This window comes from Protopterus annectens, chromosome 9.part0, assembly GCF_019279795.1.
Source record: "Protopterus annectens isolate FY-2018-M chromosome 9.part0, PAN1.0, whole genome shotgun sequence".
Classification (NCBI taxonomy): Eukaryota; Metazoa; Chordata; order Ceratodontiformes; family Protopteridae; genus Protopterus; species Protopterus annectens.
The window spans coordinates 471,312,091-471,338,850 of NC_056743.1; the positions used below are offsets into that span (position 1 = coordinate 471,312,091).

Consider the following 26,760-nt stretch of genomic DNA (forward strand, 5'->3'; position numbering starts at 1 on the left):
AAAGGGCAATGCTGAAAATTGATAATGCTCTGATCCTGCAAGAAATCTGAGGTATCTTCTGCAAATTGGTCTTATGGGGACGTGCAGGTATGCCTCCTTGAGATCTAGAGTTACCAGCCAAGACTCCTTGCCCAGCATGGGAAGAAGCTGCTGTAGGGTCAGCATTTTGAATTTTGGAACAATAAGGAATGTGTTTAAAGTGGACAGGTCTAGAATGGGTCTCCATTTGTTTTCTTTTCTTGGTACCAGGAAGAGTCTGGAGTAAAATCCCTTTCCTTGCTCCATAGGTGGTACCTTTTCCACAGCTCTCATTCTTAATAGCTGAGATATTTGTTTTAGAGCTTCTGTCCTTTGAGAAGGTGGTAGGTTTGGCATTCCTCTCTTCCCTGGTAGAGTATGGAAATGGAACCTGTAACCTTGGTCTATAGTTTGCAAAATCCATTTTCCCTTGTTATGCAGTGCCAGTTTTTTGAGAATAATGTTAGTTTTCCGCCTAGGGGTGCTTCTAGTTGTTCCCTGGTAGGCGGTGCCACTGTCAAGTCACTGTGATTGAGTTGTTGTAGTGGTGGTGGCTGCGTCTGTGCCTCGCTGGTTGTTACCTTGCCATTGGCGTCCCCTGTAGGCACCCCTGGATTGGTTTCTGCCTCTTGAACGCCTATTCCTGCCTCTCTGGGCCTTAGAGGAGTCTGGAAAGGACCAATTTTTGGAGGGCCAGTTCCTGCTAAACCTTGGAGGTTGAACCTGTAAAAAATCTTTCACCGTTTGTACAGATTTTGCCTTTTCTTCCATCTTCTTTAGCACCTGTTGAGCAGGGGAACCAAATAAATTGACCTTGCCCATGGGTGCATCCAAAAGCTTTGATTTGACATGGTCTGGTAATGCCTGTTCTTTCAACCATGCATGTCTCCTGATAACTGTGCCAGTCATGGCTGATCTAAAGGAAGCCTCCAGTGCATCATAGCCGCATTTTAAAGAATGGTTACTAACCTGCTGTATGTTATGTACCATTTCCTGAACATATTTCTTATCTAAAGATTCTTCAGAGGAAAGCTTTTTAGTTAACTGGTCAAGCATAAACTCTTGATATTGAATCATATGAAATTGGCAGTTCAAAGCCCTAGCTGACAAGGTAGCAGAAGTGTAAACTTTTTTACCCCATCTCTCTAAGGACCTGGATTCCCTTTCAGAGGGAGGGTTTTTAGTAGAAGTAGCAGCTACAGCTTTAGGGCCCTGGCGATGGTCTCTGGATCTGCCAAGGAGCCTTGTATAAATGATGGTGAGTGTCCGGGACCCTGTAGAACCTATCGGGCTTAGCAGGGGCGGAGGTAAGAATCAGGAGCAGTGCAAGCATCATTAAATGCATCATCTACAACAGAAAGAACTGGAGGTATAGCCAAAGGCCTATGTTGTGGCAAATGTAGAAAGGTTCTAAGCCTTTTTCTGGAGTCTGAGAAATCTTGGCCCTGCCACTGAAATTGTTCCCTCATAGCATGCAATGTTTCCCCAAAGGAAAATTCCTCAGGTGGAGAGGCTGAAGGAATGGACTCTTCAGCATCAGAGTCTTCGTAAGGAGAATAAGAAGCCTCAGGAAGTTCTGAATGTTCTGATTCATCAGAAGAGCCATCAGAGGATACTGGCTCAGGGGGCTCTGCTCTAGGTCTCTTTTCTGGAGGAGGAAGAGAGGACCTGTCTGGATGGGGCTGGGAACCACGAATTAAAGAAATTAAATCCTCAGCCAAGGATAGCATAAGAGAGCTAGTGCTGGGCCTGTGTGGGGGAGGTTTGGCAGGCACAGATTTTGAAACTTTGGCTGCTTTGGCCCTGGCAAAGGCCTTAATAGACATGGCTGCAGGAGGCCTAGCAGCTCCACGTGCAGGGGTTGAAATATCCAGGGGAATTGTATCTGATAAATCCTGGGAAACCGCAACAGAAGGCTGATTTTCAGAAGCAGATTCTACCAGGTTAGAAGAGGCCTCGGTAGAAGGCATGGTTTCAGCTGAAGAAAGAACCGCTTGCTCGGTTTCGGCCGAAACCGAGACACTCGCGGTTTGCTTAATCGCGGTTTCGGCCGAGACCGCGGACCATGATGTCGGTCCTTTTCTTTTCGTTTTTTTGGAAATTTGCGCTGTCGGAGGATCCGACGGCATAATGTAGGCAAAATCAGAGCCGAAAATTTGTTCAGCAAACTCCGACCGACGTCTGAGCGTCCGTCGGTTAAAAGAAAAACTGGCTAGACAAGCTGCTACGTCGTGGTCTGGGCCTAAGCAATGTATACAGTAGGAGTGGAAATCTTTATGAGGTATTTGTTTCCCACAGGATAAACAGTTATTAACTTTCTCTGACATCGGCTGAGGCAAGAAAGAGTCCCCAGCGGGTACTTAGCTTTTAGAAGTCTTGAAGAAGTATTGGTAGTAGTAATCTCTGGATCTGACCAACGGGCACTTGCAAACAGCTTCTGCTTCGGGCGCCACGCGGCAAAAAAGACTGAGGAAAATGGCGTCGGCTGATGCCTTTATACCCGAATAACTGCAGCTATGACGTCGGGTGAAGTGCGACACCAGCCGAAGCCAGACCCAGACTTTGGAATCCGGCCGACCGAAGGGCTGCCTGACGACAGGACAACCCATTTGTAAGGACTGCAGATGAATCCTTGAAGGACATCCCTCCCCATCATCGTAGTCCATATCTTCTATCAAAGACTCTTCAAGGGAGACTATGTGCTTCCTCTTGACGCCTTCTTCCAAGGAGGTTCTTCAGTGGGAATATCTGAGGAAGACTCGGAAGGGTGGGTATTGGGGTTTCCTGAGGCTTCTCCTCCTGGTGTCCTGGGGAGGTGGCTCATGGTAGCTGTAGCTCAGAGGGAGCAGGAAGAAGTTCTGATGTAGGAGGAGGATTTCCCAAAGAAAAGCACCCTCTCCATCACCCAAAAAACAGGCCCACCCGAAGAGAGCCAGAACAGAGGACCTGCTCCGTCAGACCCACTCCCAAGGATGAAGCCTCAAGGAGGATCAGAGCAGGCATTATCTCCCCGGATCCAAGGGCGGAACACATTATATATATATATATATATATATATATATATATATATATATATATATATATATATATACACACACACACACACACACACACACACACACACACACACACACACACACACACACACACCTTCTTTTGGCTGCTCCGTTGAATCACCACAGCAGATCAACTGTTTCCATTTCTTCCTGTCCACTGCATCTTGCTCTGTCACACCAACCGCCTGCATGTCCTCTCTCACCACATCCATAAACCTTATCTTAGGCCTTCCTCTTTTCCTGTTACCTGGCAGCTTCATCTTTAGCAACTTTTTCCCCAATATACTCTGCATCCCTCCTCAGCACGTCCAAACCAACGTAATCTTGCCTCTCTGGCTTTGTCTCCAAACCTTCCAACCTGGGCTGACCCTCTAATATACTTATTCCTAATCCTGTCCACCCTCGTCACACCCAGTGCAAATCTTAACATCTTCAACTCTGCCACGTCAAGCTCTGACTCCTGCCTTTTTGTCAAGGCCACTGTCTCCAACCCGTATAACATAGCTGGTCTCACTACCCTCTTGTAGACCTTCCCTTTCACTCTTACTGGTACTCGTCTGTCAAAAATCACTCCTGACACTCTTCTCCACCCACTCCATCTTGCCTGTACTCTCTTCTTCACCTCTCTTCCACACTCACCATTCCTCTGAACTGTTGATCCCAAGTACTTACTCTTAGTCCTGCTGACCTTCATTCCTCTTCTCTCTAGAGCATATCTCCACCTCTCCGGGGTCTCCTCCACCTGTTCCCTACTCTCAACTACAGATCACAATGTCATCTGCAAACAACATAGTCCACAGGGACTCCTGTCTGATCTCGTCTGTCAACCTGTCCATCACCATTGCAAATAAGAAAGGGCTCAGAGGTGATCCTTGATGTAATCCCACCTCCACCTTAAACGCATCAGTCACTCCCACCGCAGACCTCACCGCTGTCAACACCTCGTACATATCATGTACCACTCTTACATACTTCTCTGACACTCCCGACTTCCTCATACAATACCATAACTCCTCTCTAGGCACCCTGTCATATGCTTTCGCTAAATCCACAAAGACACAATGCAACTCCTTCTGACATTCTCTGTACTTCTCCATTAACACTCTCAGAGCAAACATTGCATCTGTAGTGCTCTTTCCTGTCATGAAACCATACTGCTGATCACTAATCACCTCCCTTCTTAACCTAGCTTCCACTACTCTTTCCCATAACTTCATGCTGTGACCGATCAGTTTAATCCCTCTGTAGTTACTACAGCTCTGCACATCACCCTTGTTCTTAAAAATCGGTACCAAAACACTTTCTCCATTCCTCAGGCATCCTCTCACTTTCTAAGATTTCATTAAGCAATCTAGTTAAAAACTCCACTGCCATTTCACCTAAACACCTCCATGCTTCCACAGGCATGTCATCTGGACCAACAGCCTTTCCGTTCTTCATCCACTTCAGAGCTATCCTTACTTCCTCCTTGCTAATCCACTGCACTTCGTGATTCACTATCCGCACATCATCCAACCATCTCTTCCTCTCATTCTCTTCATTCATCAACCCCTCAAAGTACTCTTTCCATCTGCTCAACACACTCTCCTTACTTGTGAGTATGTTTCCCTCATTATCCTTTATCACCCTTACCTGCTGCGCATCTTTACTAGCGCAGTCCCTCTGTCTAGCCAATCGGTACAGGTCCTCACACACACACACATACATACACATATATATATATATATATATATATATATATATATATATATATATATATATATATATATATATATACATACACACACACATATATATATATATATATATATACATACACACACACACACACACACACACACACATATATATGTGCACACACACACATATATATATATATATATATATATATATATATATATATGTGTGTGTGTGTGTGTATGTATATGTGTGTGTGTGTGTGTGTGTGTGTGTGTGTGTGTGTGTGTGTGTGTGTGTATATATATATATATATATATATATATATATATATATATATATGTGTGTGTACATTATATATATATATTTATTTTATTTTACATTTGTTGACCAGGCTAGTCCAGCTGGATCAATGTCCATTTTCAGTGGAGGCCCGGGGAGAAAAGCTCCACAGATTAAAGCAAGGTTATAGAAATTAAACATTTACAATAAACGCTTGTGACACAGACAGTGAGCAAAAATGCATACATGTTAGTCTAGATCAAGTAATAAAAAAACAAATAGTGCCATCTACGTATTGAGAAAGGCATTAACTACTTACAGTACAAATATGTGAGGATGGGGTATTACATAGTTTAAAATATATATACATACTTGTAAAGGACATTGTTTGTACCTGTTTTTTTTTTTTTTTTTTTTTTTTTAAATATGAGAACAGTAGTAGCAGTAGAGTCATTAAGTCATTTGTGATCACAGAGAAAGATTGTAGTTTTGAAATAAGGAAATATGATAGTAGAAAGAAGAAAGTAGGTTAGTCAGGATTGGTACAAGAGCAGAGCCAGAAGTTGTTCAGATGTAAAAGAAGTTGTCTTTTAAAAAGATGAAAGGTGGCTAGAGAGGGAAGGTTATTCCATATTTTGCCGACTGAGTTGGAGAAAAGGCAGTTACCTGCAGAATTTGTAATTCTAGTTGTGTTGACTTGTAGCTTTTCGGCGGAGCGCAGCTGTTTCAAGTTATTATAGGGAGTCAAGAGGTTGCTAAGAGCAGGTGTTTTTGATGGTTGATATAGAATGGTATGTGCTATTAAGAGTTGTTGATGGATAAGCTTGTTAGGAAGTTCCAACCAGTGTAAGTGTTTTAAGTTTAGACAGTGGTGAGTTCTATACTGGGATGCTGTGGCAAAAATAGAAGTTATGTTCTTACCATAACGTTCCATGTTAGTTGTCTTCTTCTCGCCTTCTTTCTTGCTGGATGGGTTCGGAGCCGACCTCGGCTCCGACTCGGCCACTCTAAAGCTCAAGAGTTGGTTCCACCGGCTCGAGGCCCCCCTTATATCCCACAATGCTAGGCGTGAATTACCTCAGATCTCGTTTGTGAGCTAGGCCCAGCTAATAATAAAACCAGGAAAAAACTGGAAAGGAGTCCACCTCTATAAACAAAGGGAAGGAGAAAAGGTGACCTAAGCCTGATCTAGGAAAATATGCACAGTAGAGCATATACCTATCGCAAAGAGGTGGTAGAAAGAGAGGTCACAATCAAACTCCTCTAGGTCTGTCCAGGCCAGGGGGAAAGGAGGGTGGGGCCTAAGAAGAAAGAAGGCGAGAAGAAGACAACTAACATGGAACATTATGGTAAGAACATAACTTCTATATGTTAAGTTGTCTATCTCGCTGGAAGGGACCGCGTCCCTCGCACCTTGTCCCGGGTGGCCTAACGGAACAGACTCTTGAGCACAGTGGAACCAAAATTAGCTCTATGCCTAGAAGCTAAATCCAACTTATAATGTGAAATGAAAGTGTGAGGAGTAGCCCAAGTAGCTGCTGCACAAATGGTGTCTATAGGCAGTCTGTCTTGGAAGGCTATAGAAGTAGCCAAAGCTCTGGTGGAATGGGCTTTAGGTTTGTTAGGTAGCTTTTGGTGTCTTATTTCATAGACAATGGAAATTAGAGATGTTAGCCATCTAGATAGTGATACCTTAGAAACAGAAAGTCCCTTTCTGCCTTCTGCATAAGAGACAAACAGCTGGTCAGATTTTCTGAATTGTTTGGTTCTATCCAAATAGTACCTTAACTGACGATGAACATCTAGCCAATGCAATTTTTGTTCAGACCTATTAGAATATTCTGGAAAAAAAACAGGGAGGTCAATGCTTTGATTTAGGTGACGCCGAGGCTATTTTAGGTAAAAAGGACGGGTTGGTTCGTAAGGATACCCTGTCCTTATGGAACAGATAAGGAGGTCGACAGCTGAGTGCATGAAGTTCTGAAACTCTTCTAGCTGAAGTAATAGCTACCAGAAAGAGAGTCTTCCATGATAGCAATTTTAAAGAACAGGAAGCTGCAGGTTCGAAAGGGGGGGAGAATCAAGGAACTGAGAACTAAATTTAGGTCCCAAGGAGGAGGAGGATTTCTTATAGGAGGTCTGAGTAGAAAAACTCCCTTTAAAAAGGCTTTGCAAAGCTTGTGGGACATTATGGCAGACTCTGAAACGCCCACATGAAAGTTAGAAATAGCTGCCAATTGAACTTTAAGAGTAGAAGGAGATGAACCTGCATGGAAGAGTTCAGCTAGAAAATCAAGGACTATTTGGATGGAAGCCGTGAAAGGATCTATGTCCCTTCCTTGAGCCCAATAGGCGAAACGTTTCCACTTACTCAGATAAATCTTTCGAGTGGAAGATTTATGGGAAGCTATCAAAATATCTCGAACAGCGTGAGATATTTGAGGAAGCTTGGCTAAGGTTGGAATTGGAGGAACCAAGCAGTGAGGTTCAGAGAGGGAGGGGCGATGAAACTGACCCGACTGATGGATCAAAAGATCTGGAACTAGGTCCAGATGCCAAGGTTGCTCCAACAGAAATTGATGTAGAAAGGGGAACCAAACCTGTTGAGGCCAGTAAGGAGCAATGAGGATCAAGGAGGCCTTCTGAGCGATAGCTTTCTGTATCACTTGAGAGATTAGTGGGAAGGAGGAAATGCATACAGAAGTCCCGGGGCCAAACTTGGACTAGAGCGTCTCTGCTGGGCTGGCCTGGTAGCGGGAATAGGGTGAAATAATCTCTGCACTTGCTGTTTTGGGGAGTAGTAAAAAGGTCGCAGCAAGGCTGACCCCACTTGAGAAAAATTTTTCTCACAATAGAATCTTTCAGAGACCACTCGTGAGGCATGAGGATAGCTCTGCTTAACTTGTCCGCGATTTGATTGGACTTCCCGGGGATGTGCGTTGCTATCAGAAACCACTGAGAAGAAATCGCCCATTGCCACAGTCTGAGTGCTTCTCGACATAGGGGATAGGACCTGGTTCCGCCTTGTTTGTTGATATACCACACTACAGACATATTGTCTGTCTGGATTGCTATCGTTCCCAAGGGAAGAGAGTCTTGAAGGGCTTGCAACGCTAAAAGCACTGCTCTCATCTCTAGAACATTTATGTGCAAGTGGCATTCGTCTGGTTGCCATGTGCCCTGGACAGTTCTGCCCTGATAATGCCCCCCCCACCCGATCAGGGAGGCGTCCGTTGTCAGAATAGCAACCGGAGGGGAAGGAACAAAGGGTCTTCCCAAGAAGAGCTGAGGGGAAGACATCCACCACAGAAGAGGATTCCTGCATGTTTGCGTAATCATAATGGTGTGGGACATCGGAAGTTGCTGGTATGACCATTGTGTGAAGAGCATCCATTGAAGGATTCTCATGTGGAATCTGGCTAATGGAAGCAGAGGTATGGCAGCCGCCATAATCCCCAATACTTTCAGAACTAACCTGGCTTTGACTCTGTTGCTGCTGAAGAGGAGCGAGACCAGTTTGTGTAGGTCTGTTATTCTCTGATCTGTTAGCCTCGCAGACATGTTGACTGTGTCTAGATTTGTGCCTATGAAGGTAATAGTACGACAAGGCGACAAAACAGACTTTTCGCAATTTATTGAAATGCCTAAGTTTTGACAAATGCGAAAGGTGTAGTCCCTGGCCATTAGAAGAAGATGCTTGGTGGGAGCTGTGAGGAGCCAGTCGTCCAAATATGGAAACACCTGGAATCCTTGATGTCTCAGGTGAGAAGCTACCACTGCCATGCATTTGGTAAACACCCGGGGGGCTGTGGTGAGACCAAAGGGCAGGGCCCTGAATTGAAAATGACTGGTTCCCAGCCTGAAGCGGAGGAATCTTCTGGAGCGTCTGTTCATTTTATATGATAGTACGCATCCTGAAGGTCTATAGAGCACATCCAGTTTTCCTTTCCCAATAGGGAAGGATGGACTGTAGCGTGACCATCGAAATCTTGTTTTCTTGACCGACTTGTTCTAGATACTGAGATCCAAAATTGGTCTCCAGTCCCTGTTTTCTTTGGAACTAAAAGAACCTGGAGTAGATTCCGGATCCTTGCTGGTCTGCTGGAACTGGCTGAATTGCTCTTTTGCCAGCAGCTTTGAAATTTCCAAAGCTGCAAGATCCCTTTGAGCGGTGGAACATCTGGAAGGGATTTTTTGATCGGTTTGGAATGCGAATGAAGGGAATGGAATAGCCTTGAAATGATGGACTGTACCCACTTGTCTTGAGTTAGGGATAGCCAGGCTTCTGGGTACAGTGACAATCTTCCCCGACTGCCTCGAAGGTGGACAGTCGGGCAACACCTCAGGGATGCTGAAAAGGCTTATCGGAAAAGGTTTCTCGATTGCCCTGGTTCTGCGGACCCCTCTGCCTCTGGGCGGCGTCTACCATTATTGTTCCCTCCTCTGCCTCTGGAGGGAACCAACTCTGTCGTCAGGCAAATTCCCTTGAGATTGTTTGGGAACCACATTTTCCCACTTTTCTGGCCTTTGGGGTAAGGTCTAGAAGGAGTAGAAAAACGGACTCTGACGGCAGATAGAGTTTTGCCATCCGTCTCGCACCTAGTCAAGGTTTCTTTCACTTGAGGACCAAAGAGAGATGATCCATCAAGCGGGAATTAGTGAAAGACGTTTTAAAGGGGTCCATAAATTGCATAGTCGCATCCAGGCATGCCGGCGTAAGGCGACACCTGTCCCTGCGGCTCTGCTCGCTCCATCAGCCGCATATGAAAGGAGGTGCATGGAGGAGTTAGCTATCGAATTCAGGGTAGTCAGCTGGGTTTTCATTTTGTCCTGAAAATCTGCAGCTGTAGGATCCTTCAACATCTCACTCGCTTCCTTGATCAAGTCTCTCTGGAGACGGGTGAAATGGCATAGGTAGTTCAGCGAACGCATTGCAAAGGTCGCTGACGAAAACATCTGCTTCCCATACCTGTCCATAGACCTAGATTCTTTGTTAGGGGGATGAACAGGCACTGAAGGATCAGCTAGTTCCTTCTTGGTGGCAGCAGCTACCACCATAGCATCCACAGTAACACCTTTGGTCAGAAATTGTTTGTCAGTTGGTGCTGTTATAAATTTAGAAGGTCTCCTGGGGGTGGGGTCCACTGAGTCAGGAGCCGTCCAGGCTTTCTTTGCCACCACCTGCATGAGGGGATCAAAGGGGGGGGACACCCAGGAGGTGGAAGGGAGAGAGCCAAACGCCTCAAGATACACAGATTCATCCTCCGAAGGGTTAAGGGCTGGCCAATTTCCCCTCTGTTTCAGGATCTCTAGAATGTCCGCAAAGGGGACATCTTCAGAAGGGGAACGGGGGGAACCCTCGGAATCCTCTAAATCTGTGTCAGAGGTGACAGACTCAGGTGAGTCTATGTGCTTCCTCTTACACTTTCTCTTCCTAGGGGGCTCCTCTGCCAATTCAAGGGAGGCCTCGGAAGAGGATGAGATCCCCACAGGGGATTCTTGAGGAGCTGGCTCTCTGCGGTCTGGGATGAGGGAGTGAGTAGACATCACCTGAGGCACCGAAGAGGGAGGGACGGACAGAGCCGACTGTGGAGTTGAACAAGGTTCCAACACTCTCCGCATGACCTCGAACGCACCCCTGTCAGGCAGAGCCAGAGGTCCCGCTCGAGAAGCTGAGAACCTCCCTCGGCACAGACAGAGATGGCTCCGAGGCGATGTCGGAGCTGAACTCACCAGCGCCAAGCACCGAGAGGGAGAGGGGGTCGGACAAGGGTCGATGCCACTCACCCCTCGGAGCCGAGGAAGTCGGCGCGAGATTCTTCAAAAGAAGAAATCGGGCCGGCAGCGGGCCGAAGACAAATGTATCGGCTCCGGCGCTACCACAGTCTCGGTTCCGAGCGCCCGGCTCCGAGCTCAAAGGAGTCGGAGGAGGAATATTTAGAGGAATAGGTTGAGGCATTGACTGATGAGTCGGGCTCTGAAGCATTTGGGCCAGTGCCTCAGACTTTAGAAGTAGACTCACTACCCTCTGGAGGTCATGATCCGAGCCTCGATGACCTGGAGGAGTGAGATCTGTGGCTCCGTTCAGACAGCAAGGGAGACGCTGGAGCCGAATGAATGGAGCCAAGGGATGGTGACCTCGACCTCTTTCTAGATGTCGGCTCCGATGGTCTGATCGGAGCCGACCCAGGAATCTCCAATACCTCGGCTCCAGCCGGGCCGAGGAACCACAGAAACTGTAGTCAAAGACTCATCGGCTCCAGCCAGAGCCGATGTAGCAGTAGGCTTCGAAGCCTTAGGCCTCGACTCAGAAACTGGAGTCGAGATCTTAGAAGCCTTCGAAGGTTTTCCCGATGAAGCAGTTAGGGAACCTTCAGGCTTGAGCAAACCCCATAGGATGAGTTTGTTCTTTCTTTCCTGCAGGACTCTGGGGCTGAAGCCATGGCATACAGCACAAGAGTCCTGCAGGTGTAAAGGTCCCAGGCAGTACACACAAGAAGTTTGACCGTCTGTCAGAGACATTTTCTGACAGCACGAGTCACACTTCTTGAAGCCTGAGACCTTTGAATCATGGACATTTTCAAGGAACCGAAGTGTAATCACCACACAACACACACACACCGATTACACTATCAGAAAAAGGTAAATTAACTAAAAGCTAAAGAAATTAGTTATTTATATAAAATAAATCCCTACAAAACACATACACCACTATTAGGGATAGAGGGCCCGAAGGCCTAAGGAAAGAACTTATCAGTTCTTGTGGGAAAGGGGCTGGATAAGGGTAGAAAGGATAATATCCACTACACTATAGCTAAATAAGAAAGGGCTAAGCTAAAAAAAAAGGGTTTAAATAGTTTTTAAGACTGATCTAATACCACTGACCTGAGCCGGTAGAAAAAAACAACACCTCGATCGCTGTAGCGGCAAACAAGATCTGGGGTAATTCACGCCTAGCATTATGGGATATAAGGGGGGCCTCGAGCCGGTGGAACCAACTCTCGAGCTTTAGAGTGGCCGAGTCGGAGCCGAGGTCGGCTCCGAACCCATCCAGCAAGAATGAAGGCGAGATAGACAACTTAACATCGAGTTATATTGTGGTAGGATGTAGTCAGTTTCCTTAGGTTGCTTTTAGAGAGATTAGTGTAAATAGAGGAAGCATACAGTAGGGTAGAGATAAAATGTGATTGTGCTAATGTGGTCCGTGCTTCGGGTGTAAGGAAGGGTTTAATTCTGTACAGTGAACCAATCTTTTTATTAACTACTTTTATAGTGTTATTGATGTGATAATCATAGTTAAGATTATTATCAATAGTAACACCAAGCAGTTTGGTAGTAGAATCGGGGGAGATGTGGGAATAATCACTTGCAGTAATAGTGAAGTTTAGTTGAAAAGATTTGTGGGTAGATGAGAATAGTAATAGTTTAGTTTTCTTGGGGTTGAGGAGAAGACATCTTTTTGAGAACCACTGTTCAACGGTTGAAAAGGTAGATTGTGTAAGAGACTGGAGTTCAGATTGAGAGGAAGCTGTACAAATTATGCTAGAATCATCTGCATATTGTATACATGTAGTGTTTTGGATAGATGATTGCAGATCATTAATAAAGATAGAGAATAAGAGTGGGCCTAGTATAGATCCTTGAGGTACTCCTACAGAGATAGGTAGTAGAGCAGATAGAGAATTCTTCCAGAATATATATACACACACACACAAAACCAAAAATATTTAAAACAAAAAAAAACAAACAAACATTTTTTCCCCCAAAAACACATTTTAAAAAAACACACTATACAACAAAAATTTAAAAAAAAAAAAAAAATACAAAACACACCCAAAAACAACACAAAAAACAAAAAACAAAAAAAAAATTTTTTTTTTTTTTTTTTTCCCTTTCCCTTTTTTTTTTTTATTCCCTTTTTTTTTTTTTTTTTTTAAATTTTTTTTTTTTTTTATTTTTTTTTTAAAAAAATTTTCTTTTTTTTTTTTTTTTTTTTTTTTTTTAGAAAAAATTTTTTTTTTTTTTTTTTTTTTTTTCTTTTTTTTTTTTTTAAAATTATAAAATTTTTTTTTTTTTATTTAATTTTTTTTTTTAAAAACCGATTTTTTTTACTTTTTTTTTTTTTATTTTTTTTTTTTTCCCCTTTTTTTTTTCTTTTTTTTTTTTTTTTTTTTTTTCTTTTTTTTCCACCCCTTTTTTTTTTTTTTTTTCCTTTTTTTTTTTTTTTTTTTTTTTTTCTTATTTTTTTTTTTTTTCCCCCCTTTCTTTCTTTTATATATTTTTCTTTTTTTTTTTTTAAATTTTTTTTTTCCCAAAATAATAATTGTTTTTTAGGGGATTTTTCCAAATTTTCCCCTTTAAAATTTTTTTATTTTTTTTTTCTCACTTTTAAATTTTTTTTTTTTTTTTTTTTTACAAAAAAAACCTTTTTATTTTTTTTTTTCCTTTTATATTTTTTTTTTCCTCTCCCCCCCCCCCATTTTTTTTTTTTTTTTTTTCCCCCCCTCTTTTATTTTTTTTTTTTTTTTCTTTTGTTTTTGTTGTTTTGGGGGGGTGTTGGGTTTTTTTTAAAAGTTTTTTGTTTGTGTTTTTGTTTTTTAAAAATTTTTGGGGGGGGGGAAAAAAAAAGGGTTTCAATTAAAAAAATTTTTAAAATATAAAAAATAAGTTAATAAAGGAAAAAAAAATTTTTTAAACTTAATCAAAAATAATTTATTTATTATATAAAAATTTTAAAATATAAACATAAAATTTTAATATTTTTACAAAAAATTAACATACTTAAAAATTTATAAAAATAAAATTTAAATATAAAATTTTTTTTAAAAAAATTTTAATGTCAACACCCCAAAACAATATGGTAAAGTAAAAGATTTTGAATTTTTTTTGATTCTATACAACACTATAAAAATATGAAAAATTAAATATAAAAATATATACCCTTAAAACCCCAAACAAACAAACAAACTTAAAATTTATATAATATAATATAAACTATATGTGTGGAAAAAATAAATTAATTATAAATTATTATAAGAAATTTTTAAATTAAATTTAAAAATTTAAATAAAAACACCCAAATTGTGTGAAATTTTATATCTGGGCATTATAAAATTTTAAAAAAAATAAAATTTAAATTTTTTTTTTCAAAAACACCTAATAAAATTTAATAAAAATTTTATATTAACACATTTAAAAAAATAAAATTTTTTTTCAATTCTTTTACCCCGAAAGGAAATTTCCTAGGAAAATTAAAAATATTTTAAATTATTTTTATATTTTTAAAAAAATAGAATTCAACTTTCAAGAAAAGGAGTGCTATGGGGGAAATCAAGTTCCCCTGCAGTACTGAGGTACCTGTCCTTTGGTTTTGGGGGGGGTTTTTTTTTAAAAAGGCAGGGGTCCTTTTCCTTTTTAAAATTTTGGAATTTTTTTTCAAATTGGATGGGATTGAAATCCCTAGAAATTTTGGAAAAAGGGGGCTGAAAAATCTTAAAATTTTGATAAACATTTTCATCAACTTAGTAAACCCCTACAAGGGAAAAAAAACTAAATCTCATCCAAAGGGAATTTTAAAATCCTTTTGTTTTGGGAATTTTGGGCTTCCAGGGCCGCAAGGGCCTAGTCAAAAGTAGTATCACAGCATAAAAAAAGACTGACCTGTAAAAAGGAAAAAACTCATTTAAATGCAGAAAAACTTCCCCATACTTTCACAAAATTTGAATAAACTTTTAAGCAGCCTGAAATTCTTCTGAATATTAAAATTGGAAATATACCTTCCCATACTTTTCAAAAATTTTCCCCAAAATTTGGGCGGTTGGAGTTTCCTTTCTGTTAACTTTGAAGAAATTTAGTGTATTCAAGGAGTATCAAAAATTGAAACTTTTCTGTACCCCCTTTTAAAAGAATCAAAAATGGGCAGGGGCACCCTCAAAGGGGACAGGGGGAAAAAATGGGAAAAATTTTTTTACAAAAGTTCTAACAGGAGTACTCATGGGACAGAACTTTGTGCAGTGTGATTAGACTAGTGCTGTCACGGTTTTTATTTTTTAAATCAATATTTTTGATATTTGACTCAACACATTCAAATGTTATTCAGCACCAACATTGAAGACAGACAGAGGATACATTTAGTTCATGTTAGAGATCCGTTTCTCTTTGCTAAACCTCCCCTTCTTCTACAGCAGTGAACATGTATAAAGTGAGGAAAGGATTTATTCACTGTGGGATAAAGAGGGATAGGATAGCCTGGGATGATTTTTTGTTCAAGGAGGCACTCTGGAAGGAGGCTTCACTGCGGTGGAAATAATGCAGTCATTATCCGGGAGCGCAAGAGTTCTGACAGTATAAGGGTAGAGACCCCTCCAAATACTTGGTCTGTGTAAAGTAATGACTGGGCAATGGAAAAAAATAAACAAACAATGACAGTTATGTCGAATCTGGTTTCTTCTTCAGACTTATTTTGCACCTCCACAGACAAGTGTCTCAATTCTGGCACCTTCAATCTCATGAGCCTTTTTGAGACAGTCCGTACTACAAGAGAGGACAGGATGTCATTGGTTCAAGATGTAAGCTGATATTAAGACGGTTATCTATCGGGATCAATAAATCCATCAAGTGCGTTGTAGCCAAGGGCTACACCTAGAAAATAATTCTCACTTTCTAGCCATTTAACAATTAGATTAGCTTTCTTCAGGAAGTCAGAGTAGTTTTGGTCAACAGCATGCAAAGGATAGACTTGTCAATGCTAATACTAGGGGATGTATGTTAAGGAACTTGTCAACACAAACTACCAATTTTATCAGCACTCTCTCCCAGCTGATAATCTGCTGGACATAAAGCAGGATATTTCTTCAATGCCTTAAACTAGACACTCAATGGAATGCAGCAATGGTTTCCACAGCAGTAAAGTTCCTAACATGGTTGTGAAAACAGATGAGCCACTAAAACTTGGTCTTTGACGCCACATCTTTTTAACATACACAAATGGAGTTAATTAAAAACAAACAAATCTGTTATGATAGTCTTAGAAGTTCTAAAAGTGATAAGTGACTTGTTACTACTGAGATATGCACATCATATTGATGAGATGAACAAAGTTTGTAAGAAGGCATTATCCAGTACTGTGAATCTGGTAACCCCAATACATAATCACCTTCTTTGTACATCAGTGAAACCACGGTTTGAGGAGTCTCTAAGGAAGGTACACAGATTCTGACGCAGGGGATAAACAAAGCTGTAAAAATGAAACTGCTATGGCATTATATATTAATTTACTAGAGGCTAGCACCTTGGTGTAAAGGGATAAAGCCCTAACTATGTGCCAGGCAACCTGAGTTTGATTAGTGGTATGGATGTTTCAGGGGCTCGCAGGGAGGGATGGCTGCATCCATTGGGCGGGGGGGGTCTTCATCAGAAACATTCCCTGAGGGGAGGGCTGGTCCACTGTGGGGAGGATCTCTCCATTTGCCGAACGCAGGGGTGGGAAGTCAAGGGCAGGTCATAACCCTCAGAAGCAGTTGCCAACACACACACACCCCCAGGACACCCTTACGATCGATCATGGCCTCAGCTCACTTGGAGAAGTAACTGGCAATAGACAAGAGCAGTGACACAGTTGCTCAGAATGAAGGGGAGGGCGATCATCTGTATCTAGCATTTTAGGTTATGTTTGTACACCATCCATGCAATAACTACACATATTTTTCACCTGGTCTCCAATATGAAATACATGCAACACAAAAATGCTATCAGCCATGTGTTACTGGAAAGACTGAATAAAAATACAAGCATCCCACTGAGGTGGGCTTTTGCACATCACAGTCAGGCACATTCAGAGAGTGAAAGAAGCTGCAGTGCAGAATCCAACCAAACATAAAAGCTATTACATAGCTCACATTACGAATCCTGACTAGATCTTAAAGATCTTGTATTACTTATAACACTGGTTTCCCTATTCGATCAATAAATCCTAAAATGGTTCAGTAATGCATCATTTTTTAACATCATGAAACCTAATATAAAAACACACACAAAGTCTTTTTTGCAGAGGAGCAAGCCCACTCTGCACCCACCCAACTTAAGTATATCAACTCCAGTTTCACAGTACAGCAGTCAAGAATGAAACTTTTGATGCCTTCTGTAACACCTCAGAGAGATGACACATTTGCAGTTTACATGCATACAAACATACCTTGACAGCATGCTAAGTGACTCAGTAAGCTTACACCGAGACGCTGACACAAAAGTAGTATGTATCACAAAGTACTGACATACCACATGAACACGACACAAGCAGCTTGAAGTGGTAACAAGGTAAGGAAAAGGTCATAAGCTTTAGAGAAAAAAAAAAAAAAAAAAAAAGAGTTTAGCTTCTGTTTTTATTAACATTTATTTTTTTTTTTTAAACTGGGATGATCAGACTGGATTTTGGTTCCTTTTCACCTGATAACAAGCATCCCAATTGCTGAACCCTTGCTGACTGATGGCACTCCTGCCTCTTCCAGCTGGGAAAACCCACTTTGTTCACCCTCACTACACTCTGGCTCACTCTGCTCCCCTAGCCCCATTCCCTCCCACCCTCCCCCACATCAATTATAGCAAGCCTTGCCACACCAACACACCCAACCACCAATCACACACCTCTTACTCCAAACAGCACCCACACTTCTGAAAAACCAGTCCCACTCACAGCCATCCTCACTACCACCTTTAACGCCACCCCTCACTCTTCTTTCTAGCTACCTCATCTCACTTCCTGACTCCACACCCTTCCATTTTACCCATCTCTCAACACATAACTGAACTCAGCTTTCAGGAATCCAAATACACCATTATACTCTTACATCCTGCACTGCCTTAAACCCCTGCAACATTACCAATACACCCCACTCACACTCACTCAACAGTCACCTTGACCACCCATATTTAATACTACACAGCTATATCACTTTTTTCAATATCTTTCTCTTCACATTTACTTTCTACCTCTCTATCCTACTAAGAATATCCTCATTTCATAAAAACCCACCTACCTCCCCGACCTTCTCCCACTATAATCACCCAACTATCACACCCTCCCCAGTTATACTGCAATCTGTTCTAGTCGGTATCAAACTGATGTAATCCTACAAAAGAAAGACCCTGCTCTCCACACAGCATAACCCTCCTTGCTACCATGTACATAAATACTCCAGCAACAAAAAAATAAAACAAAACAAGCCCCTCCCTAGCAATCTCTACTCTCTGTAACCTAGTCATTTGGGTGATATACATCCTAATACATCCTAACCCAGGCCATTCTCATAATTATTCCTACAAAATGCCTAAACTTCACCACTATTAAACCTTCAAAGCATCAGAAACAAAATTCCCCAACTGCATGCATGGCCAAGTCAACATAAAAGAGATTCTACCGCCTTCAACGAACTGTTAAACTGGAACGGAACACAATAAAAGTCGGCCAAAAAGAGTTAGTGCTATTTATTGTAAGTTACACTTTCGGCTAGGGCAATGCCTAGCCTTCTTCAGACAAACAGTTAATAAGATAAGCCAATGCCTTTTATCTAATAAAGTTAGTGATGTCATCAATTAAGCAATGTGGTTAGTAACCATAACATATTATCGCAGCCTACTTTTATATAACAAATTGTAACTCGTTAACTTATACAACAGGAAAAAATAAACAAAACAGTGTGCAGTCCTATCTCATCTTGTGTTTAAAAACACATTTTAATGTGTGTACGTATTAAAAACTAAGTTGTACCAATTTAATAACAACATACTCTGCTTAAAATACCTAATAAAATTCATACTAAATAAATTAAATTCATAAAAATACTTATGAATCCCAAAATTCATACTAAATAGATTAAATTCATAAAAATACTTATGAATCCCCTGGTTCTCCATTGTGTGAAAAGGACTAAAATACTTATGAATCCCCTGGTTCTCCATTGTGTGAAAAGGACTAAAAAAGTACCCAATTACACAAACGCTGCATAAACAAACCTTTAATTCCTGGTTAAACTATCGTGTACAAAAACTTTAAATATTTACGTTGTTTTCAATTTTTATCTATTCAAAGTTAGAAGTTTTAACAGGCTTTTAATGGAAATACTATCATTAATCCCTGGGGGCATGTGAGCCCTCGTTCGCACTTGCCACTTCAGTTAGTCTATTTCGAGCAAAATCTGCCAGGGACCCCCTCGAATATTCTCAGTTCTCTGTTGTAAAACTGTGAGCCTGAAGGTGTGTGCGGGAAATTCAGAGCAGTGCTTTGCTAAGGCATTGTTAAAGTCTTTCTTCTTTATTGCATAACAATGCTCGTATATTCGCTGCCTAAAGCGTCTCTCCATTTTCCCAATATAAAACACATTACATGAGTCACAACAGGCAGCGTAAGTCACACCTTTAGATTCACAGTTAAACTTTCCTTTTATTTTATATGTGTTATGGTTCAAAACCACCTGGTTGCCAACTAGAATATGTTTACATTGTGGACATGAACCACATTTGGACGTCCCATTAATTCTCCCATAAGAATTCCTGCTGTTAATGTTGCTCTCTAAAATGGCTTTAAGATTTTGACCACATCTGTATACTATTCTGGGGCTAGAACTCAGAGTTCTAGAAAGGGAATCGTCATTTTTAATGAGGTCCCAATTTTTGTTTATTACCTCTCTAATAGACCAAAATTCTAAAGAGAATGTGTACAAAAAGCTGGTTTGGTAACTTACATTACCAGCTTTTTTGTTTAGGAAATCATCAAATGGACTAACCAATCCATTAAGGACTGAATGAGGAGGTGAGATTGATTGTCCTTTTAATAAAGGAATAAAATAACCAACATTACGCTTAAAAACTACTTTTTTTGTGTTGTAAACAAGTTGACTAGGATAGCCTCTTTTAATGAACATGTTACAAAGATGGTCACATTCAGTTTCAAAGTCTACTTCGTCAGAAATCATACGGGCGGCCCTCACCATCTGGCCTTTGACCACCGCTTTCTTTTGTTGATACTGGTGGTTGCTGGTAAAATGAAGGAAACAGTTTGAATACGTCGGTTTCCTATATATAGAGCTTCACAGAAACATGGCTAAAACCATACATCAAAGATTCTAAATTTCTAACCCCAAACTACTCCCGCCTCAGAACTGACAAGACTCCACAAAAAAGTGGAGGTGTCACCTTACTATTCCAAAGCCCCTACACTGTTATTCCATATTCTAAACCAATTTCCTCCTTTCCCTCTGCAGACCTACTAGTTACCTTTCTCAAACTTTAACTGCAAAAGCCAGTGCAGTCATATACATCCCCCCAGGCAACAATCCTCTAATTCTTGAAGACATTCTAGCCTGGACAAGCAAAATAAAAAATGAAACCATCATTCAAGGCAATGTTAATATCAACTGGCTAGACTTAAATAAAAACCCCTCTACAAATATCAACCTTCACATTTACTCCTAACTAATCTCAGATATTATTAGACCTGGCAATAATAGAAACAAAAGCTCCACCTTGGACTAGATCCTGGTTTCTGATCCTGAAAATCTCTTCCTCAGGCACTCTCCCTGACAGTATTAGTGACCACTCTCTCCAGCATTCATAACCCGTAAGCCCACCTTCTTTACCCAACAATCACCAATTTATATATACCAGAGATCTATCCCACTTGTCCCAAAATACCCTCAATGACATCCTGCAGAAAAACTGGAGCCCACCGACATTTCTTCCACTTAATGAAGCTGTGGAATTCTTTAATATCAGATTTCTCAGAACTCTAAATAGTCTTGCCCCTCTTAGACTAAAGAGAGTCAAAGCAAAACAGGCTTGCTGGCTTACAAAAGACCACAAAGCAAGCCATGTCCTGTAGGGACAGAGCCTGGAAAACCTGGCAAAAAAAAAAACAAAACTCCTGCCAATCTCATGGAATATAAACAACTTCGCAATCAGACTAAACACTTAGTTGTTAAACTAAAAAAATACATCCAAACTATTCAAGAGCAGCATAAATAAAATCCCAAAAAATTCTGGGGAGCAATAACTCCCTGCTCCACCCAGGAACAAAATGTACCCCATGCCAAACCCAGAAAAAACTCCCTCAACTAGCTTCACTCTTAAATACATACTTTGACACCATCACCAAACTTACAACTACCTTCCCACCCATCAACACAGACCCATTAGGAGCACCAACACATAACCCTTCAAATCCCCTATCTACCTTTTCACCATCACCCATTCCCACCATTCAAAAACTTTTTTATAAACAAACTACGCACAAATGCCCCAGATAATCTAACTGCAGAATACCAACAACTAGCACCCCCCTCCACTGCTCATCCTATCAGCACTCTTCTCAACAGGTGCACTCAAGAATCCTGTATACCAGATACCTGGAAGAATGCATTTGTCATCCCCTCTTCATAAAGGTGGTATCAACTCCGATATCTCTAATTTCCACCCCATCACCATTCTTTCCCCCATCTCTAAATATTAGAGAAATGCATCCATACACAGCTCATATGTCATCTAGTAAAACACCAATTGCTTTCCCCCACTCAACATGGATTCAAGCCTGGACATAGCATCAGTACAGCCCTCATTTCCTTCTTTGACACAGTAAATAGAGATAGTGATGCTGGCTCCTTAGTTTCTGCACTCTGATTTGACACCCATTTCCCACACTCTACTGCTTATTAAATTCTCTAGCCTTAGCCCGCCCCTCCACCCTACAGTGGTTTACCAACTAACTCAGCAATAGGCAGCAATCTACCAGATGGCAGCACTCCTCCCTCCCCTTTCATTACTACTAACACTGGTGTTAAAGGCTCAATTCTGGGTCCACTCCTTTTTAGTAGATCTGTCCATAAATTTCATAATACTCTAACACACCAATACCGTCATCCAATATAAAGATGACTCAACCATTATCTGCTCCTCAAAATCTGTCACTGAATTACAGCATCTTAAGCTTTTACCTCCACTGAGCACTGGATGTTCCAGAATCACCTCGCCCTTAACCCCATTAAGACAAAACTATTATTTACCCCCACAAAATCTAGCCCTGTTGACAAGACTATTTACTGTTAGTTCCCATAATAACACTATCATTGAAGTTGTCCCTAGTACCAAATTGCTAGGTGTCATCATTAATGACAAATTAACGTTTGACCTTCACAATAACATCAAAAGCTGGGTGCCTTATACAGGCACAAACTATTTCCTCAGACTCTCCGCAAAAGGCCTTAGCCTCATCCTTCCTACTTCCAACCCTTATTTTCGGAGCCCCCATCCTCACCAACCTACAATTCTCCTTAAAAAAAAAATAAGCTGACTATTGTTACAAAAAAGTCGCTAAATTTGCTACAAGCACAACATATTCTACCCACCACTGCTCATCTCTGCATCAACTAAAGTGCTAGAATTCCCCCACCACCTTACTTACCTGCAATTAACTACAGTCCACAAGATAATCTTTCAACCTGAAAGCTGCCCTTCCCTGACATCCATACTGACCATGTACCACCCCAATCGCCATCTCAGGTCTGAAAATAAAATGTTGTTATCCACTGAGAAACCTAAACTCTCAGCTGGCCAAATGCTGTACTCTCATTCTGTCTCCAAGTTATGGAATAATCTTCCTCCTTCACTCAGGACAATCAGTAATCCTGCTTCCTACAAAAAAAAAAATCCCTCAAATTACATTTTTCCTCTCACTGGCTATGCTCCTGTACCCCACCAAATAACCCCAGCACCAGATTTCCTTCTCTAGAACTTCAACCTCCATCAATCCTTAAAAAACACACTCCCCCTCTTCTCCTCTGTACCATTCTGACTCATTTCTGTCACCTTAACTAACTCGGACCTATTACCAACTTTCTACCCTGAAGTCAACTCTACTCCCCTTAGAACTCAACTTTCACATCTATAGCTGACTGTAATACATTATTGCCACGTCTGCCACTACTTTTATGTCACACTACTGCCCATAACACTTGATCCTACACATTAACACAGTTTTACTCTTGCATATAGTTAAGGATTTTTGTATGTAATTAATGGAATGACATTGTCCTATGTTTCAACTTTATTTTTTACTTTTGTATGTATCAACATTGTTCTAATACTTATGTATTACTGTGGAGCTTATGTAAGCAACACTGTGGAGCTTTTCTCCCTGGGCATCCACTGAAAACGGGCTCTTCCTAGGCCCAGTGGACTTTCCCAGTCAACAAATGCAATAAATACATTTTCACAGGAGTCCTGGGAAGAAAGTACATGCAAAATATTGACTACATCACATCAGTTAGTTAAACAGGAGTGCATAGATGACCATAAGACTACATGAAATCAAGATTATCTGTCAAAGACAAACCTGAGAATTTGTTTTAAACTTCCATGACTTACATAAAATGGCATATATATTTGTATTTTCAATATATCGAAAATGCACACAGACAGAAAGCATTTTTTTTTATTTAAAGTGTTACGATAGATGTGGTAAACTTGAATTAAAAGCACTGCCTGAATTTCTCTTCAGATTAGCCATCTCAGTGGAGCAAAGTAATAAAGCTCTGAACATGAACCAGATATTATTGGTTTGTGTAGCAGTCCAAGCATAGTCTCTTCCGGAGCAATATTTAACATAGAATGGATTGTAACTTGTTCAGCTGTGTATACCGAGGGTGGTATCTGCACATTAAGAAGTTCCCATAGCCCACTGTGTCCAACAATAATAACATTAACATTTACGAGAACAGTCCTTGGATGGGGCAGAGACTCTACCTTCATACAAGAAAGTGTTTTCTACTTGAGGTAGCAGCTCCATTTTTGTGCAAACAAATTTTTAGTCAGTTAGCACTGGTGACATTGCTCACAAAAATGTAGCTCAATTCGAACACATTCAACTGATTTTTTTCTCAGGGTGGGGGCATTGGGTTTACTATTCAAAAAAAAAAAAAAAAAAAAAAGTCAGATCAGACGTTTTGGAAACAATTCTGTCATGCAGCAGACTGTCACCTATCAATAAGCCAGTGATGATCCTTAAAGTCCCAATTCATCAGGACAGAGCCAGGAAAGGTATGTTTGTTTAAGAAGATTTTACAAACTGCTAATATCGTAATAAATAAAATCAGAGCTTTGTGGAACACATTCGTACAACTGAACTGAGCAGTGCTCCACTCATTTTCCTTTCTACTCAAGTTTAGCTAATCATCAAAACAACATTCTTCTAAAAGATACATACTTTTGTGGTTAGTCACAAATCTCTGACTGATTAACCAGATGAGTCACCTACCACATACAATAAAATTCACAGCTCATTGCTAGACAAAGTACAACACACCTCTCTGAACAGAAAGCACTGAACTGCTTATTTGCAAAGGCCGGGCTGCAGCCCTGCACCTCAGATACTTTTCATAAACTCTGATCTTACTACAGCTAGAAGAAAAAAAAATCAGGTTTCCTGGCAAAACAAAAGTAATTTCCATTCTCCAAGATGTAGCCAAGCTGCTATTCTTGAACTTCAGTTTGATGACTTTTGTACATCACACAGATCACACTGTGCTTTACACAAACCATTCTGATTATGCTACTTGTTTCTGTTCGATTCTAATAAATTCAAACTTATTTGAAGGCCCCTTTTCCAAAGCATAACTGCATGTCCTTCCAAATCCAAGACTGAAATCTTCTCCAAATGAAAAACTAAAAAAGTGCCACCTTCCATCTTTACACAGACTATGGTGATACAAGTCACACTGCTAAACATGTTTATAGTGTGCTAGCAGTATCCAAGTTCAGTATGTCTGCCATATCCTCCTTTCCGTGTAATCATTCTTAACTTGGCTTTAGTACTCACAGCTGATACCAAGTCTAAAAAAGAGAGATTTTAAAACAATGCACAGAATATAAAGGCAAAGAATTAATGAATAAAAAGCATTTTGAATGTTCTGTTTAACTCCTAAACAATAAACTAACATGCTGCCATAATTTCATACTACTGCCAATGGAGAATTATTTATTTACCTGTGTCACTTGAAGACTGGAATTTATCAATATGAGACTTGGAAGATTAGTTGCTTGGGGGAGAGGGGGCTCAAGCAAAAAAATTCCTCCTCCTAAGGGCAGAATGTTAGATTTCTCAGAACACAGTCATCTTCTTGTGAAAACAGAGGGCTACAGCTTGAAGTGGAACTAGGTTAGGGATGGGGTTGCAAAGTGGTTTACCTGGTACACTGCAGTTTCCCTGTAATATCCACAGACAGGATATACTATATAAGATCCATACAGGCAGCACTGTTATATCTCAGATCTCCACTACCCTACTCTTGTCCACTTCCATAAGACAATATATAGGAAACTGAATGTGCATTATCAAAATCTATAAATCTGCACCACTGTGACAGAACAGTATTCAGCTGTCAAAACTGAATCACGAAAGAGTAAGGAAAACTAGAGAATCTGCCTCTGCAATACTGATTTACAAAGCCAACAAGAACATACACCACTGGCTAAATATCTGTCAGGAGGCTCTTGCAGGTCCAGCTGCCATAACACTGGCACAGTATGTATGAGGGCTTGGGTTCAAGTCCCAAATGAGAGCTAACATTTTCCTTTCATTCTGGGATTTGAGCAGTGCCTAAGCAGATGGCCTTCTCTGTAGTCATGTGTTTGTAACTTGATATCATCACTATGTAGAGAGGATTGTAGCCTAAAGGATAAGGCTTTAAAGGGAAAATTCAATGCCTGTCTAGAGGCTCCTATTGGTCCAGTGCCACAGACACAATATGCTCGGATGAAAGTCCAAACGGATATTAGCCTTTCATTTCAGCGACAGATATTTTTGTTTGACTAGTGGTGTCAGTTGCAATCAGTGCTTTAATTTCCTGCAATGACACCTCAAGAAAAAAAAAAACTCTTACTTGGGTCAGGATGAAACAAATCCAATTAATACATTAACTGGTGGTGTAAATCAAAATACAAGTATGCTTCTTAGCACTAGTTTAGAATCACTGAGTTTGAGGCACCAGCATTAGTTTCATATGGTGCTTCCACTCCCAAGATTCTTTTTCTGAGATCACCTACTTTCTGTCATACACGCATGTTTGTAAGTTGTTAACTTGGCAAATTGCACAAAAACAATGTTACTGCTAAATGTTATTACACACTAAAGCCACAAGAAGTGCAACACACACTGGGAAGAATAGCTGCTACAAAACAGTATTTTCTATATTGTTTATATTTTTATTGACTCCTTCACTTCATAATTTCCCCTTCCATTGTTTGCTACTTGTGATTTTTTTTTTCCAACTAGGCTGTGCATGCAAGTGATAAGTCTTTTGTTAGTGCACTATCTGGGTAAGCAAATATAAATAAACTAGACAATGCAACAAGAATTCAGAATGCTGAAAGTACCATTAAAGTCATGCCCTGTGGTAATACCAATGATAAGGCCAAACAAATTACAATTCAGAATTTATATCATATTTTGCAATTAAACTTTAACAAGCTAAGATTTGTAGTCCATGCTACTCTTCAAAATTGTGCCTGTACATGTACTCTTCCACACTAAAACAAAGTTACTTTTCTTCATAATTTTCTTCAAAAGTTTACAGTGTCCTCAATAGACTTCATGATAACCAGCATATTTCTACCCAACCCAATCCTCACTGTGGTTATAACATCTGGATGGTTGGCATGTCACCATGCCTTATTTCTCACTATT

The 26,760-nt window shown here is 40.6% G+C and overlaps 1 protein-coding gene across 1 annotated transcript in view; it reads right to left on the minus strand.

Annotated features, from left to right (window-relative positions):
* LOC122811276 (tumor necrosis factor receptor superfamily member 10B-like) overlaps positions 1 to 26,760 on the minus strand; it is a gene marked incomplete in the record, with an annotated part of 590,662 nt that overhangs the window by 558,908 nt on the left and 4,994 nt on the right.